The sequence below is a fragment of the Canis lupus genome, chromosome 14 (genome assembly GCF_048164855.1).
Source record: "Canis lupus baileyi chromosome 14, mCanLup2.hap1, whole genome shotgun sequence".
Classification (NCBI taxonomy): domain Eukaryota; kingdom Metazoa; phylum Chordata; class Mammalia; order Carnivora; family Canidae; genus Canis; species Canis lupus.
Genome location: NC_132851.1, coordinates 37082029 through 37095526, shown reverse-complemented (window position 1 = coordinate 37095526; position 13498 = coordinate 37082029). Strand labels below are relative to the sequence as shown.

The following is a 13498-nucleotide window of genomic DNA, read 5'->3' as shown; positions in this document are numbered from 1 at the left end:
CCGAGATGCCGCGCGCCGGGGGGCGGGGGCGGGGCTTCCCGCCGGGGGCCGGCCTTGCCTGCGCGGTGCGGGACCCGGGGGCTCGGCGGCGATCGCGCAGCGGGGTCCGCGGAGATACGGGGCGGGGGGCCCCGAGAAGGCGCTGCCTCGCGGCGGGGTCCACGCCGGCGCAGGCCCAGGGCTGGAGCCGCTCCGGGAGCCCGGTGTGCTGCAGCAGGACTGCGAGGGAGCCTCGGCTCTGCTGGCTCTTGTTCTAAGTGGGAAGCGGCCGAAGGGATCTGTCGGGCGAGTTCCGGGATCCCTCTGGCTGCCGTGAGCGGCGCGGGGCGGAGCGGGGAGGGTGCGAGCGGGGGGCAGAGTAGAAGGCGGAGGCCGCGGACAAGCTGCGGTGTGCCCGGGGCGGCCGAGCATCCTCAGCTCAGGTCTTGAGCTCGGGGCGGGGAGTTCAAGTCCTGCGTGAATCACGCCGTACTTGGGCGGGGGGCGGGGAGGAGATGCCGGCGTGGCTAAGGGGCGGTGAGCTGGGAGAACGGAGTCGGAGGCAGCCAGGGCTTTGTGGATCTCGGAGTTCTTCCCAGTGAGCCCAGAAGCCCTGGGGAGAGTAAGGAGGCGCGGGGGGGGCGGGGGGGCAAGAAGGGAAGCAGCGCGGCGAGGAGGCTGTTGCCAGGCCCCAGTGAGGCGCTGGGAAGGACTCGGGTTAGAGACCTCCGGGGTTCGGGCAGGACTAGGGTTAGAGACCTCCGGGGTTCGGGCAGGACTAGGGTTAGAGACCTCCGGGGTTCGGGCAGGACTAGGGTTAGAGACCTCCGGGGTTCGGGCAGGACTCGGGTTAGAGACCTCCGGGGCGTGGGGAGGATTCGTGTTACAGACCTCCGGGGTTCAGGGAGGTCTCGGGTTAGAGACCTCTGGGGTTCAGGCAGGACTCGGGTTAGAGACCTCGGGGTTCAGGCAAGGACTCGGGTTAGAGACCTCCGAGGTGTGGGGAGGATTCACGCTAGAAACCTCCAAGGTTCGGGCAGGACTCGGGTTAGAGACCTCCGAGGTTAGAGCCACCACGACCTGCCGGTGGGATGGGAATGAGGGGCGGGATGGCGGTGCCACGTGCCAAGATGGGGAGCACTGCCCCAGGAGCAGCTTTGGGGAGAGGTCTGGTTTGGAGGACGTTAAGTTTTAATTGCCAAACACTAGTGGTGGTGCTGAGCGGAAAATTGGACATGAAACCCTGGAATTTGAGCTGGAGTCCGAATTTTTTGTTTTGTTTTGTTTTTAATTTTTTGAACCGGAATTTAGGAACCAACATTTGTTGCGCCCAAGATTGCAAATCTGAGAAACCACCAAGGAGCCAACACCGATGCAAACACACGAGGGTTTATTAGCAAGCTCAAGCTTGGGTCCAAGTATACCCAACACAGCGGAGCAGGGACTTGGACCCCAAGATGTGTTACAGCTGGGTTTTTATGGACTGTCTAGGGGTAAGGTGGGGTTTTTCAGTAAGGGGGGGTATGTGTGAGAATCTCCAGTAAAGAGGTCTCACAAGCTCTTGCTTCCTTATTCCGATAAGGCCGTGCTTTGTGTTTTTTACTGTAGCTGGGGTAAGGTGGATTCAGGACCTGGTCACAGTGGCCTGGTCACAGTGGCCGGAGATGGCTACCGAAGCTACAATGGCTGTACTTGGGCCAATGTTAAACTTGAATGGCCCTAATTCTCTCAGCCTGCACACATTGTCTAGGTAGTTAAAACGGTGACCTTGAATGAATGCATTCAGGAGAAGAGTGTAGATGGAGTGAAACAGTCCCACCACAGCATTTCGAAGTGGCAGAGAGAAGGAAAATCCAGCAAAGGAGGAAGGCCGGGAGGAACTGACCATTGAATAAAAGGAAAACCAAGAGTTTGGGTGTCCATGAAGCCGGTCAAAAGCTCTTCTGACGGACACCTCGGTGGCTCAGCAGTGAAGCCCATCTGTCTTCGGCTCAGGGCATGACCCGAGGGTCCTGGGATCAAGTCCTGAATCGGGCTCCCTGCATGGAGCCTGCTTCTCCCTCTGCCTGTGTGTCTGCCTCTCTCTGTGTCTCTCATGAATAAATAAATAAATCTTAAAAAAAAAAAAAAAAAAAAAAGGCTCTTCTGAAAGGAGAAGCTGCTCCACTGGATGGAGCTGAGACGTAGAGTGGGAGGACTGTCCTGCCACTCAGCAGTGTGACCCCAGGCAGAGCAAGTGCTGAACCCGTTTCCTCATTTACAGAGATGGGAGTACTCCGATGTTGGGGTTAGGAGGTGTGAAAGCGCCTAGCATATAAAGATCGAAGTCCCCGCCCTGTCAGTGACCCTCTGCCCGCCACTACCTCCCTCCTAGTCAGTGGTAAGCAGCAAAGGGGATGGGAATGAGAAAGCTCTTTGTGAACTGTAAAGCACCCTCCAAAAGTAAATTACCCCGTAAGGTTTCAGTGTTCATGTGGCAAGTTCTTTTCACCCCCTGATCAAATCAACTTGGATTTCAAAGTTCATGGAAAAAGGTGCCTGGCCAGCCTAGGCATAGACCATGTGACCCTTCATCTTGGGGTTGTGAGCTCAAGCCTCACGTTGGGCGTGTTGCCCTACTTAAAAAAAAAAAAAATTAGGGCAACCTGGGTGGCTCAGCAGTTTAGTGCCACCTTCGGCCCAGGGCGTGATCCTGGAGACCTGGGATTGAGTCCCAGGTCCCCGTCGGGCTCCCAGCATGGAGCCTGCTTCTCCCTCTGCCTGTGTCTCTGCTGCGCTCTCTCTCTCCTTCCCTCCCTCCCTCCCTCCGTCTGTCTCTCATGAATAAGTAAATAAAATCTTTAAAAATTCATTAAAAAAAAGACTGGGAAATACAAAGTATTGTGTAAGCTTTCTGATTTTTTTTTTAAGATTTTATTTATTTATTCATGAGTGACCCGCAGAGGAAGAAGCGGAGTCCACGCAGGGAGCCCGACACAGGACCCGATCCAGGGACCCAGGGATCACAGCCTGGGCCAAAGGCGGCGCTAAACCACTGAGCCACCTGGGCTGCCCAGCTTTCTGATTCAGATTCTGTCCCTCACCTGGGTAGTGATTACAAAATATAAAATGTACACTTGTATAGCATGTTTGTGCAAGTCTCATACGTTTTGAAATTTACTGCTCTTTGTTCTTCCTGAGGAGGGGACCCTAAGACCAGAGGTCACAGATGACCCGGCTTACTGACATTTGCAGTATTTAGAAAGTTTTCCCTCTGCCTTCAGCCATAATGACCTAGTGATTTTAGCACTTGGTGCGTGCTATGTCATTACAAGGTGAAGGCTAGGGACGCCTGGGTGGCTCAGCGGTTGAGTGTCTGCCTTTGGCTCAGAGCCTGATCCCAGAGTCCTGGGGTCGAGTCACACACTGGGCTCCCTGCAGGGAGCCTGCTTCTCCCTCTGCCTGTGTCTCTGCCTCACTCTCTGTGTTTCTCATGAATAAATAAAATCTTAAAAAAAAAAGGTGAAGGCCAAGAATGCGAGGACAGCGTTCCCTTCAGCACTGTCACCTGCGGTCGTGGCCCAAATACGTGCCAGGCACTGCTGGGCACAGGGACAGCCGGGGAGCCAGGCGGCTCTGGTCCCTGCTCTCGGAGCTGACGTTCAAGTACAAGGGCCACAGGAGGATAGGACCGTCTCCTGTGGGAAGTGCTCTGAAGAAGACCATGAGAGCGGTAGGTAACCTCTCTGAGAAGTGATCCTGCAGCCCCGGCCTGCAGAGGGGAACAGCCCAGCATGTGAAGGGCTGGGGTAGGATGCTCGTCCTCGGGGACAGCTGTGGGAAGGAGCCCAGGGGAGGAAGGTGCTCGGGCAGGTGGAGGAACTGAAAGGCCACGGTGGTCGGAGCTTCGGGAGTGAGGCAGGGAATGCAGGCGATGTGGTCACGGAGTGGGACGTGCTCAGGCCGGCAGGTAAGGACCGTGGCTTCCGTTCTGAGCGCGCTGGGAGCCCATCAGAGTGGCAGGAAGAGCGGACCCCACGCAGAGGCCGGCCTGTTGCCAAGCGATGGGCCAGTGCGGCCCTGCCCTGTGCAATGCGGGGGCAGGAGGTGCTGCTTCAGCCTCGGGGTTCAGCTCCTGGTCACAGGAGCTCCTTCCCTCTGTAGGTGGGAGCGCCCTTGGCATCCCCAGGATGAGCGAGGAGCTGCTGGGCAGACACCACCCCCCGGGGGGCCTCTGGCCCACACAAGGGACAGGCTGGACAGCTGGCGCATTTTCAAGTTTTCAGACGTTGTGTTTCTCCGGCTTGTTACTGTTTTTTTGTAAGGTTCGCCTTTCACTTTCCACAGGCCAGAAAGCAGGGTGGGGTAAGACGAGAGAAACAGAAGAGGAAGGGGTCCGGAGAGTGAAGGGAGGCCGAAGAGTTCAAGGAGGAGCTGGGGCGGGAAGCTCAGCCTACGAGACTGGCAGGTGTCCACAGTCCCTCATCGTGTCGAGAAGTAAGGAAAGGGCCAAAGGGCTTCAGAAAAGGGGGAAAGTGCTCACCATTTTTAAAATAAGAAACAAGCTTCAGACTTAAGACAGGAGGAGAATGAAGGAATCTTCTAATCCTGGGGACCTTCCCTGCTGTAGGAGCACCGTGCACCTGTGCGTCATTCTGTTGCTAGTGGTGTTACCCGTGATGAGCCCACTTCTCTTCACAGCATCTCAAGAGTCCTGCCCCTCGTTTCTTTTCCGTTTTTGAAGATCTTTTGGGGGACACCTGGGTGGCCCAGTCGGTAAAGCGTCTGCCTTCGGCTCAGGTCATGACCTCAGGGTTCTGGGATGGAGCCCGACATGGGGCTCCATGCTCTTGGGCCTACTTCTCCCTCTGCTGCTCCCCACCACTCCTCTCTATCTCAAATAAAATCTTTGGAAAAAAAATAAGTAATGTCATTTTTAACTAAGATTTTAAATAATCTCTACACCCAGTGTGGGGCTTGAACTCATGACCCCTAGATCAGGAGTCACACGCACCACCGACTGAGCCAGCCAGGCTCCCCAATGCCCCTCATTTCTGATGCCTCGGCACAGGCTCATTCTTGCTGCTGGTGCTGCCGCCTGGGTCTGCATCCCAGGGCGCTAGAAGGCAGTTGCCTACACTTCCCAGAGGCCCCCACCGGCCGTCTTCTGGTTAGGTTCCGCTAGTGGGCGACGCGGGGTGAGAGATGGGGAGGGGGCGGGAGGGAGGAAGGAAACTGTCCTGCTTGTAGAGCAACGCCAGTGGCAGGCTGGGGCCTGCAAGCAACCACCGTCAACATCCACACACTTCACCCTGGGGGGCTGCTCAGCATTGGCACCCCTGGGAATTCTCTGGGGAGTCTGGGCTGTGAGCCAGGGGTGGTTCAGGTCCCGGGTCTCCAGCCAGCACCTCCTTCCCCTGCTATTCTGGAGCACCTTCCTCACACCTGCAACTCCTTTGTCACCCTCCAAGTACCTTCTTGGCATTAAATCCCTGTTTGAAATACCTGAAGAAGTTTCTGCTTTCCTAATTGAACATTGAAACCTACGGTCCTAGGAAACCAACCACCCAAGGACAATGGGAATCTAGGGCTAATCATCTGAATTGGTGGTGCTGGTGCCTGGAGATGACCCCACCGGCAGCATGCCCTGACAACACACTTCCTTCACCTGTCGCCTGTCGTTGCCTAGATGGAGGCTCATGGCCGCCAGTGACCATCGTGGTAGGAACGGAGTCTCGTGGGACGGGCTGGCTTCGGATTGCGTCAGAGAGTGTCCAGAAAGAAAACAAGAAAGCTTTAAACTTATAACTCTCAGCACGAGCCTGATCAGAGGACCAGCTCCTGTGGCGGTCCTAAGACTCCTTATCTTTTGTAGCCTCAGGGCTGATAGGGCTAAAGATCAGAACCACCTTTGATTCTTTCTGATGCATAATTACTACACAAATTGAATTCACAGCTTCAGCTGATGTTTTCCGTGTAGTTAGGCTGTTGATGGGGAAGAGCAGGGTCCTGAGAATTAGAGGCAGTTGGGAGGATACAAGTGGACCTTTAACCCTCGTCCCTCTGAACCTCTTTGTCGGTGGAAATAGCCCCCTGCCTGCAGGGACTACTCTTTCCCAGCTTGAGGTCCTACTAATGAGCTTATTCAAGTTGCTTACCTGGCTAGGGGTGGTAAGTCTTCTCAAGACGGGCCCCTCGTGAGCTGCACTCCATAATTGCAGTCTGCTCCCAGCATGCTCCAGGGGAACAGCTGTGAAGTCAGATTTAGGGGGTGTTCGCACAGTAGAAGAACTGGGGGTTATTCATGCATTTGTATCAGCACAGACCGAGAGTGCAGGGGGAGTGGATTCTAAAGGCATCAGTCCAAGTGGACAGAGCATTATGTTGGGTTGGGTTGAATGTTTCAATAGAGCTGATTTAGCAGGGATGGTGGATTCAGTGTGTTAGCACCGTCTCCCTCCCTCATCACCTGTTCATCACCTGTTCCACCCACTTCCACCGGCAGCTCGGGATGACCTGAGGGTTTACTTAGCTAAATTAGGGTAAGATTTGGCACATCCTGCACTGGTGGTCCTCTGACTTCTAGGCCGAGTGTGCTGCTCTGACCCGTTCACCAGCTAACCCTGCAGGTCAAGGGGAGGGTGTCCGGCAAGCCCCGGTACCGGCACAGCACAGACTCGCAAGGCCGTTGTAGCAAAACTACATCATTTACAAGCAACTACTCTCTATTTGAGCAATAGCTTCAGGTTGGACGCTGGTAGAGGCCGAATGCCAGATTATGAGACCCAAAATGAGCATGTGACCTGAGCTCGATGTGATGTGATCCACATGCCACACTCCACTGTACAGGGGAGCTTGATGTATATCAGCCTCGAGCAGGACCCAAGAGCATGAGGAAGTCACCTGAGCAGGTGGCTCGGACTCCCACAGCACCTCCTCTGCATCGCGTCTTGGCCCACTCCCCACACCTATGGTCTCAGGGGTTCTCTGTGGGCAGAAGAGGAGAAAGAGACCATGTTAACAGACCACATGAGTATCCTGCGGCAGAGCCTGCACTCAAGCATGCCTGAGAGGTGGAGGTGAAGAGAAGTTTTCCCCGTGGCTCACTAGCCCAGATGGAAAGCCAGAGGTACGTGCTCTACACCAGCTCGGGGATGGTGGCTCACAGCCTGACTGGTGGCCCAGGAACATGGGCAGAAGGAGACTGGGGGCTTGACAGGAAAGTCTGGGGAAGGGGATCGTAGGTGAACCACAGGTTGGAAGAGCTGTGAGGGGACACATAGCCCTGCGAGTGCTCAGCAAAGGGCGCCTTCCGTGCAGGGGGCCCTTAACAAACCAGTGGCAGGATGTGTCCCTCAGTGGGACACGCTGGTTGCTCCCCTTCCAGCTACCCTCCTCTGGTGACACCCAGTGCCCCCTGGGTGGGACTTCTGTACAAAGTGCTCGTGGCTACATCTGGAGCTGACGCAGCAAGGATGTCCTCAAGGACACCAGAGCTTTCTTTATGCTTGGTCTTTCTCGGCATGTCGGTTTTAGGCCTGTGCTTGTTGGCTCATGGTTCCAGAATGGCTGCTGCTATTTCAGAGCTCGTGACTGCATTAGACGGGAACGAGGGAAAAGGGCAGTAGGCCACAAGCTCTTTGTTCATTAAGGCTCAAGGCTTTGTCTTTTTTACTGAGGAGGTGGGGGGGTCATCTCCCCAACAGTCTTTCCCTTAATTCTCCTGGGGCAGAATTGGGTCATTAGCTCACCCTGAGAGCAATCGCTGGCCAAACTGGACGAGTAGGACTGCTTTGAACCAATTAAGACTCATTCCCTGGGGCTTGCTCCTGCAATCAAGCAGTAAGTCACCCCTACTGAAAAATTAAAGGAGGTGGAAGGTGAGTTTTAAGGCAGGGAGTGGTTGTTAGGTTAGGCAATAACCAGTATCTGTCAAAGTTGCCAACATTTGATGTTTTGGAGATTTCACCTAGAAATCTAAAGAGTGGGAAGGTGAGACAACACTGATCACAGGTGGCTTCATGGCAAGATCAGCAGCCTTGATAGGAGTCCTGCCCACGGGTTTGTCACAGGCCCCGCTTCCCTCCCTCATCACCTGTTTCACCCGCCTCCACCACCAGCTGGGCCCCTCCCTGACTTCGGACGGACATTGTTTCAGAGCAATCGGTTTGCTCGTATGTTCTTCCCACTAGCCTAGCACGGTGCCTGGCATGTACAGTGTAAATAGGTGGTGGGTGGGGACAGGAAGGAGCCATCCTAATAAGCCAAGTGACACCGCCTACAAGGAGCGGTTACAGCTCTGTTCTCTTTCTGACTTCTGGCCGAGTCTCACCTCCGCTATTCCTGGCTCCTCCCAATTCTCGGTTTCCTCGTCTGGGGAATGAGGATCATGGTGTCTGCTCCCCAGCCTCACCGAGAAGCTAACACGAGGGCGTGGATAAAAAGCCCCAGGCAAAAAAAAAAAAAAAAAAAAAAGAGGAAGTTCTTTGATTCTTTCCCAAGAAGGAAGAATAACCTCAGCTGAAATGAATTTGAAATAGAATTAGGAAAGATCTTTAAGAGCTGAGGGCACCTCTTATTAGCTTTGAGCGGCTAGAAGTGCTTAATAAATATTTGATAATGATAATAATGATCATTTCACTCGGTAGAGCATAATTATACAAATTGTAAAAATATAATTATGCCAGGCTGTCATTACAGATAATGGCTTGAACACAGGGATAATGAGGGGCAAACCAGAGCCCACCAACGTGATGGCTGCCAACAGGCGGCAGCTTGTCGTGCTGTCACGGATCACCATGTGGGGCAGCGGAGAGGGGATGAGGGGACCGTCCTGGCCGGGGCGGGGGAGTTGCTGGGACCCAGGCTGCATAGAGCCCACTCGCCCAGGATGGGATAGTGGGAAGTCACCGGAGAGTTCTCAGCATGAAAACGACAAGAGCTGATGCATGATTTTACTTTATTTTATTTTTTAAGACTTTATTTATTTATTCATGAAAGACATAGAGGAGAGAGAGAGGCAGAGACACAGGCAGAGGGAGAAGCAGGCTCCATGCAGGGACTCGATCCCAGGACTCCAGGATCACACCCTGGGCCAAAGGCAGGCGCTAAACCACTGAGCCACCCAGGGATTCCCTGATGCATGATTTAAAAAAAAAAAAAATACTTTTCTGTCGTGGCAAAATACCACAACGTAGAATTTACCGTTGAAGCCATTTATTAAATTCAGGTCTCAGTGGCGTTAAGTGCATTCACACTGGGCATCATCCACCCCTTTCCAGAACTGTTTCATCTTCCCAAACTGAGACTCTCTACCTTTGAAACACCGACTCCCTGCTCCCAGCCGGGCACCCGCCATTCTACTCTGAATCTATAAAAGACTTTCTCATCACCGCCGAGGGGTCTTGGCACCCTGGTGGAAAATCACTTGACCATACACGCAAGGGTTTATTTCTGGGCTCTGTTCTATTCCATTGGTCCCCATGTCTATCTGTGCCGGTGCCACATTGTAGGGATTACTGCAGCTTTGTACTCAGTGTTGAAATGAAGAGCTGGATCTCCAACTTTGTTCTTTTTATGGACTGTATTGACTACTCAGAGTCCCTTGAGATTCCATATGAATCCTAAAGGATGCATTTTTCTATTTCTGCAAAAAATATTGTTGGCCAGGGTGCCTGGGTGACTCAGTCAGTTAAGTCTCTGCCTTGGCCTCAGGTCAGGATCCCAGGTCACGGGATAGAGCCCCACATACGGCTCCCTGCTCCTTCGGGAGCCTGCTTCTCCCTCTCTCTCTGCCCCTTTCCTGCTTGTGCATGCGTTCTCTGTGTCAAATAAATAAATAAAATATTTTTTTTTAAATGTTGGCCAATATGATTTTAACTTGGGGTATGGTAAGCATGGAAGCAGGAGATCAGCTAGGAGGCAGTTCAGGCAAGATATGATGGTGCTTCTGAATGTCTAGGTGGCATTGGATATAGGGCCTCCTATCTGGAGGGATTTGGAGAGGGGTTGGATAGTGAAGGTAACAGCATTTAGTGACAGGTTGGAGCTGGGTGAGGAATCCAGGTTGGAGGAAATGGTGGTGTCCATTTCTGGGATGAGAAGAATGGAGAAGGGGTGTCAAGGGTTCCTTTGAGGGCATGGGAAGTCCAAGACGGCTGCGAGACCAGCAGGTGGAAGAAAGGTCGGCTACACCACGGACACTTAGGCATGGGGTGCAGGGGTTGAGGAGAGACACGTGCCTGTCAGCACCAGATGGATGGAGCCCTGAGACCAATAGTGTGGCTGAGGAAGAAGAGTAGTTGGAGGAGGAGGTCCGAGGAGCCTGCCCAGCAGGTTAAGCCACACTTGAGGCCAGAGAGAGGAGGCATTGCAGGTGGCCATTAGCTCCTGGGGAGATCATCATTTTCCAGTGTGGAAAAAACCACAGTGAGCCCAGAGTCTTTCATGACTGCGTGCATCCCAGACAGAAGCAGTGAGCCACCTGACATTGGAGTGGGCAGTGGGTCATCCGGGTGCCATTCTCATTAACCTTAGGGGTTGGGAACTCCCAGCCCCTCACCCAGCCCACCGGCTCTTCACCAGGCCCCCATGTCCCTTCCTCACACCTCATCTGGACCCTGCAGATGTCCCTTACTGCCTCCCCTGTGTACCTGCTCTCCTCCAGCTGTCCCCCTCCCCCATCCTTGACTATACAGCTGGAGCCCTGGCAGCCTGAAGATGGGAATGTGTTTTATTCATCTTTGTTTACACACTGCCCAGTAGGGAGCCTGAAACCTGGATCTCTGGATAGGAAGTAGGGGTAATCTAAAAACTGGGTTTTCATTAATGTTCTTATTTCTGCACCCTGGCCATATATTATTTGTGTAATTATTAAAAATAACAAAAGATTCCGGGGCGCCTGGGTGGCTCAGTTGGTTAGGCCTCTGCCTTCAACTCATCATGATCCCGGGGTCCTGGGATGGAGCCCCAAGTCAGGCTCCCTGCTCAGCGGGGAGTCTGCTTCTCTCCTTCCCGCTCATGCTCGGTCTCTCTCTCTCTTTCTCTCTCTCTCTCTCTCTCTTGCTGTGCCTGTCTCTGTCTCTCTGTCCCTGTCTATCAAATAAATAAATAACAAAAGATTTCAAAAACACCCAGGGAAGTGGAAGTGGAATAACAACAAAATGACAAGAGCTAAGGGTGCACGCTCCTGCATTTCTTCTCGGCAGATGAGCCCTCCAGTGGGCAGCCCTGGTGGGGAACTGGGGGTGCAGGCTCTGCATGAGGCATGGTGGAGTGGCCTCCGTGTTACACAAAGCGTGCAGTGACGCAGCCTGCACATACAACTGGTGGCAAACTTGTGTGGCACCAACACTTGGGAGAACAGGTTGGCCGTTCTTAAGCTGTTAAACACATTCTTCTGTGCGATCCAGCAGCTCCGCTCCCGATAACTTAGCCAAAGAAGCAAATGCTTATGTCCACGCAGAAGATTGTCCCTGAGTGTTCAGCTTTCTTCGTAGTGGCCAAAAATGGTAACAACCCAAAAGCCCACGCACAGATGGACTGGTAACCAAATTACCGCACATCCGTGCGATGGACTGAGCGACAAAACACTGTCCATACAGCAACCTGGAGGAGTCTCAAACGCATCGTGCTAAATAAAAGCCAGACATGGGACAGTACGGGACTGTGTTCATGTGACTCTGTTCATGTGAAATCGGAGGTCAGGCAAAAGAGTAACGGGGAGCAGACCCTTGGTTGCTTGCAGGGGTGGGGATGGAGCTGCGGGGGAATGCTCTGGGTCCTCCCCGTGATGCTTGCTTACGAGGGTGTGTGTGTTGTCGCAGCCCATTAAACTGTACGCCTCGAATGGGTGCCTCCCGTTGTATGAGGTTAAATCATGATGAAGTTGATTTAAAGGAAAGAGAAGTACTGTCCTTGCTCTTCTGGAACCACTGGGGTGAGAGATGTGGTGCAGGCAATGACGCCCTGGGGTGCCCGCCACACACTGTGGCCAGGATCCTCTTATAGGGCTGGCCTCAAGGACAAGCAGGAGTTCACAGCCACGTGGAGAGGGAAGGGTTCTAGGCTATTGTGAACAGCCTACGCGGAGGAACAGGCAAAATAAGCTCTGTCAGTGATCAACCTGGGGATCGTGCCACGTGATGCCATCGGAGGGACAGCTTTGGAGAGAATGGCAGGCTCCAATCACAGCTGCGGCTGCGGCTGCAAAAAGGGAGAAGCCAGGACCCGGATTCCTGATGTGGGGAGGTGAGGGAAAGGATGGGAAGGGGTGCAGGGCCCAGCTCTGGTGTAGGACCTGTACCACTGTCCCCGCGGGTCCATGCCTTCCGACTTACAGAATTTAGCTCTTGATTCACAAACCATAAAAAGCTTAATTCCACCCATCAATGATTAGGTTTAGAAATAACTGGGGGGGGGGGGTGACAGCCTGGGTGGCTCAGCGGTTTAGCGCTGCCTTCAGCCCAGGGCGTGATCCTGAAGACCCAGGATTAAGTCCCACGTCGTCGTTGGGCTCCCTGCATGGAGCCTGCTTCTCCCTCTGCCTGTATCTCTGCGTGTGTGTGTGTGTGTGTGTGTGTGTGTGTGTGTGTATCTCATGAATAAATAAATAAAATCTTAAAAAAAAAAAAAAAAGAAAGAAAGAACTGGCGGGAATCAGGCCTCCCCTGGTGGGGTGGAGGAAGGTGTTCATGTGGGGCCACGTGGCCAGATTCCTCTCCAGGCCTACTCCATGTCTCCTAGTCACTAACACCCCTGTTGTCTTTCCCTGCTGGTGCCCATTGCAGTGAATCCCTTTTTGTGTTTCTAATCAGAACCTGGCCCTTGGTGAGGTCTGGGTTAATGGCAGGCGGGGAAGCCGGAGTGGCTTGGAAGGTGGGAGCTCTGTGATCCATCCCTCCCGAGAGCCTGAAGGTGGAGGGTTGCCGGGGTTGCCACCCTTCTCAGTGCTGAGGTTCTCCTCCACTGAGGATTGTATCGTGCTTGCACTTCACACACATACACATGCACACCAGCCTCCACTCCTGGGAACTGAACTCAGCCCAGGCTGGAGATGTTTGCAAAGCACTCACTCTCAGAACGGCTCCTGGGTCTGGATGACTCTCAACTCGGGATTCTCAGGCAACTCCTGGTCCTCCCAGCCTTGGCCAGCCCTACCGTCACTAACCTCACCAGTGACATCCAGGAGCACTCTGTGTCGCTGTGGCTCATTTGGGTGCCCGGTTTCATTATTACCCAGCTGGGATTCGCTGGTCTGTGTGGCGTCAGGCACATTCTTTGGCTCTCTGGGCACTCCCTTGCCGGCCATAAAGGAAGAACAGCAGCTACGAGGTGGCTGGCATGAGGAGCCAGCAAAAAGGCACCCGCCCAGCACCTGGCACAGAACATGCAATGGATAAATGTCCATCCATTCTGCACTGTGAGAAAGCAGCTGTCTACTTTGTGTCCTGGGTTTGCACCATTTGAACCAGAGTAATTGTTAACAAATGCCCAGTTCCCTCTAAAGTGTCCTGGCTTGGGTGACAAATGATGTTCCCCT

General features: G+C 53.7%; 1 long non-coding RNA gene across 3 annotated transcripts; it reads left to right on the top strand.

Moving 5' to 3' along the window:
- The first annotated feature begins 731 nt into the window (after window positions 1–731).
- Window positions 732–4882, top strand: LOC140603904 (uncharacterized). 3 transcript variants are annotated; one of them, XR_012006912.1, is made up of 3 exons: window positions 733–1472; window positions 3481–4455; window positions 4589–4882. It is a non-coding gene; the product is annotated as an uncharacterized lncRNA (long non-coding RNA). The 3 variants fall into 3 exon arrangements; XR_012006911.1 differs by having other exon boundaries at window positions 736–1472; window positions 3481–3691; window positions 4306–4882; XR_012006910.1 differs by having other exon boundaries at window positions 732–1472; window positions 3481–4882.
- The last annotated feature ends 8616 nt before the right edge of the window (window positions 4883–13498 follow it).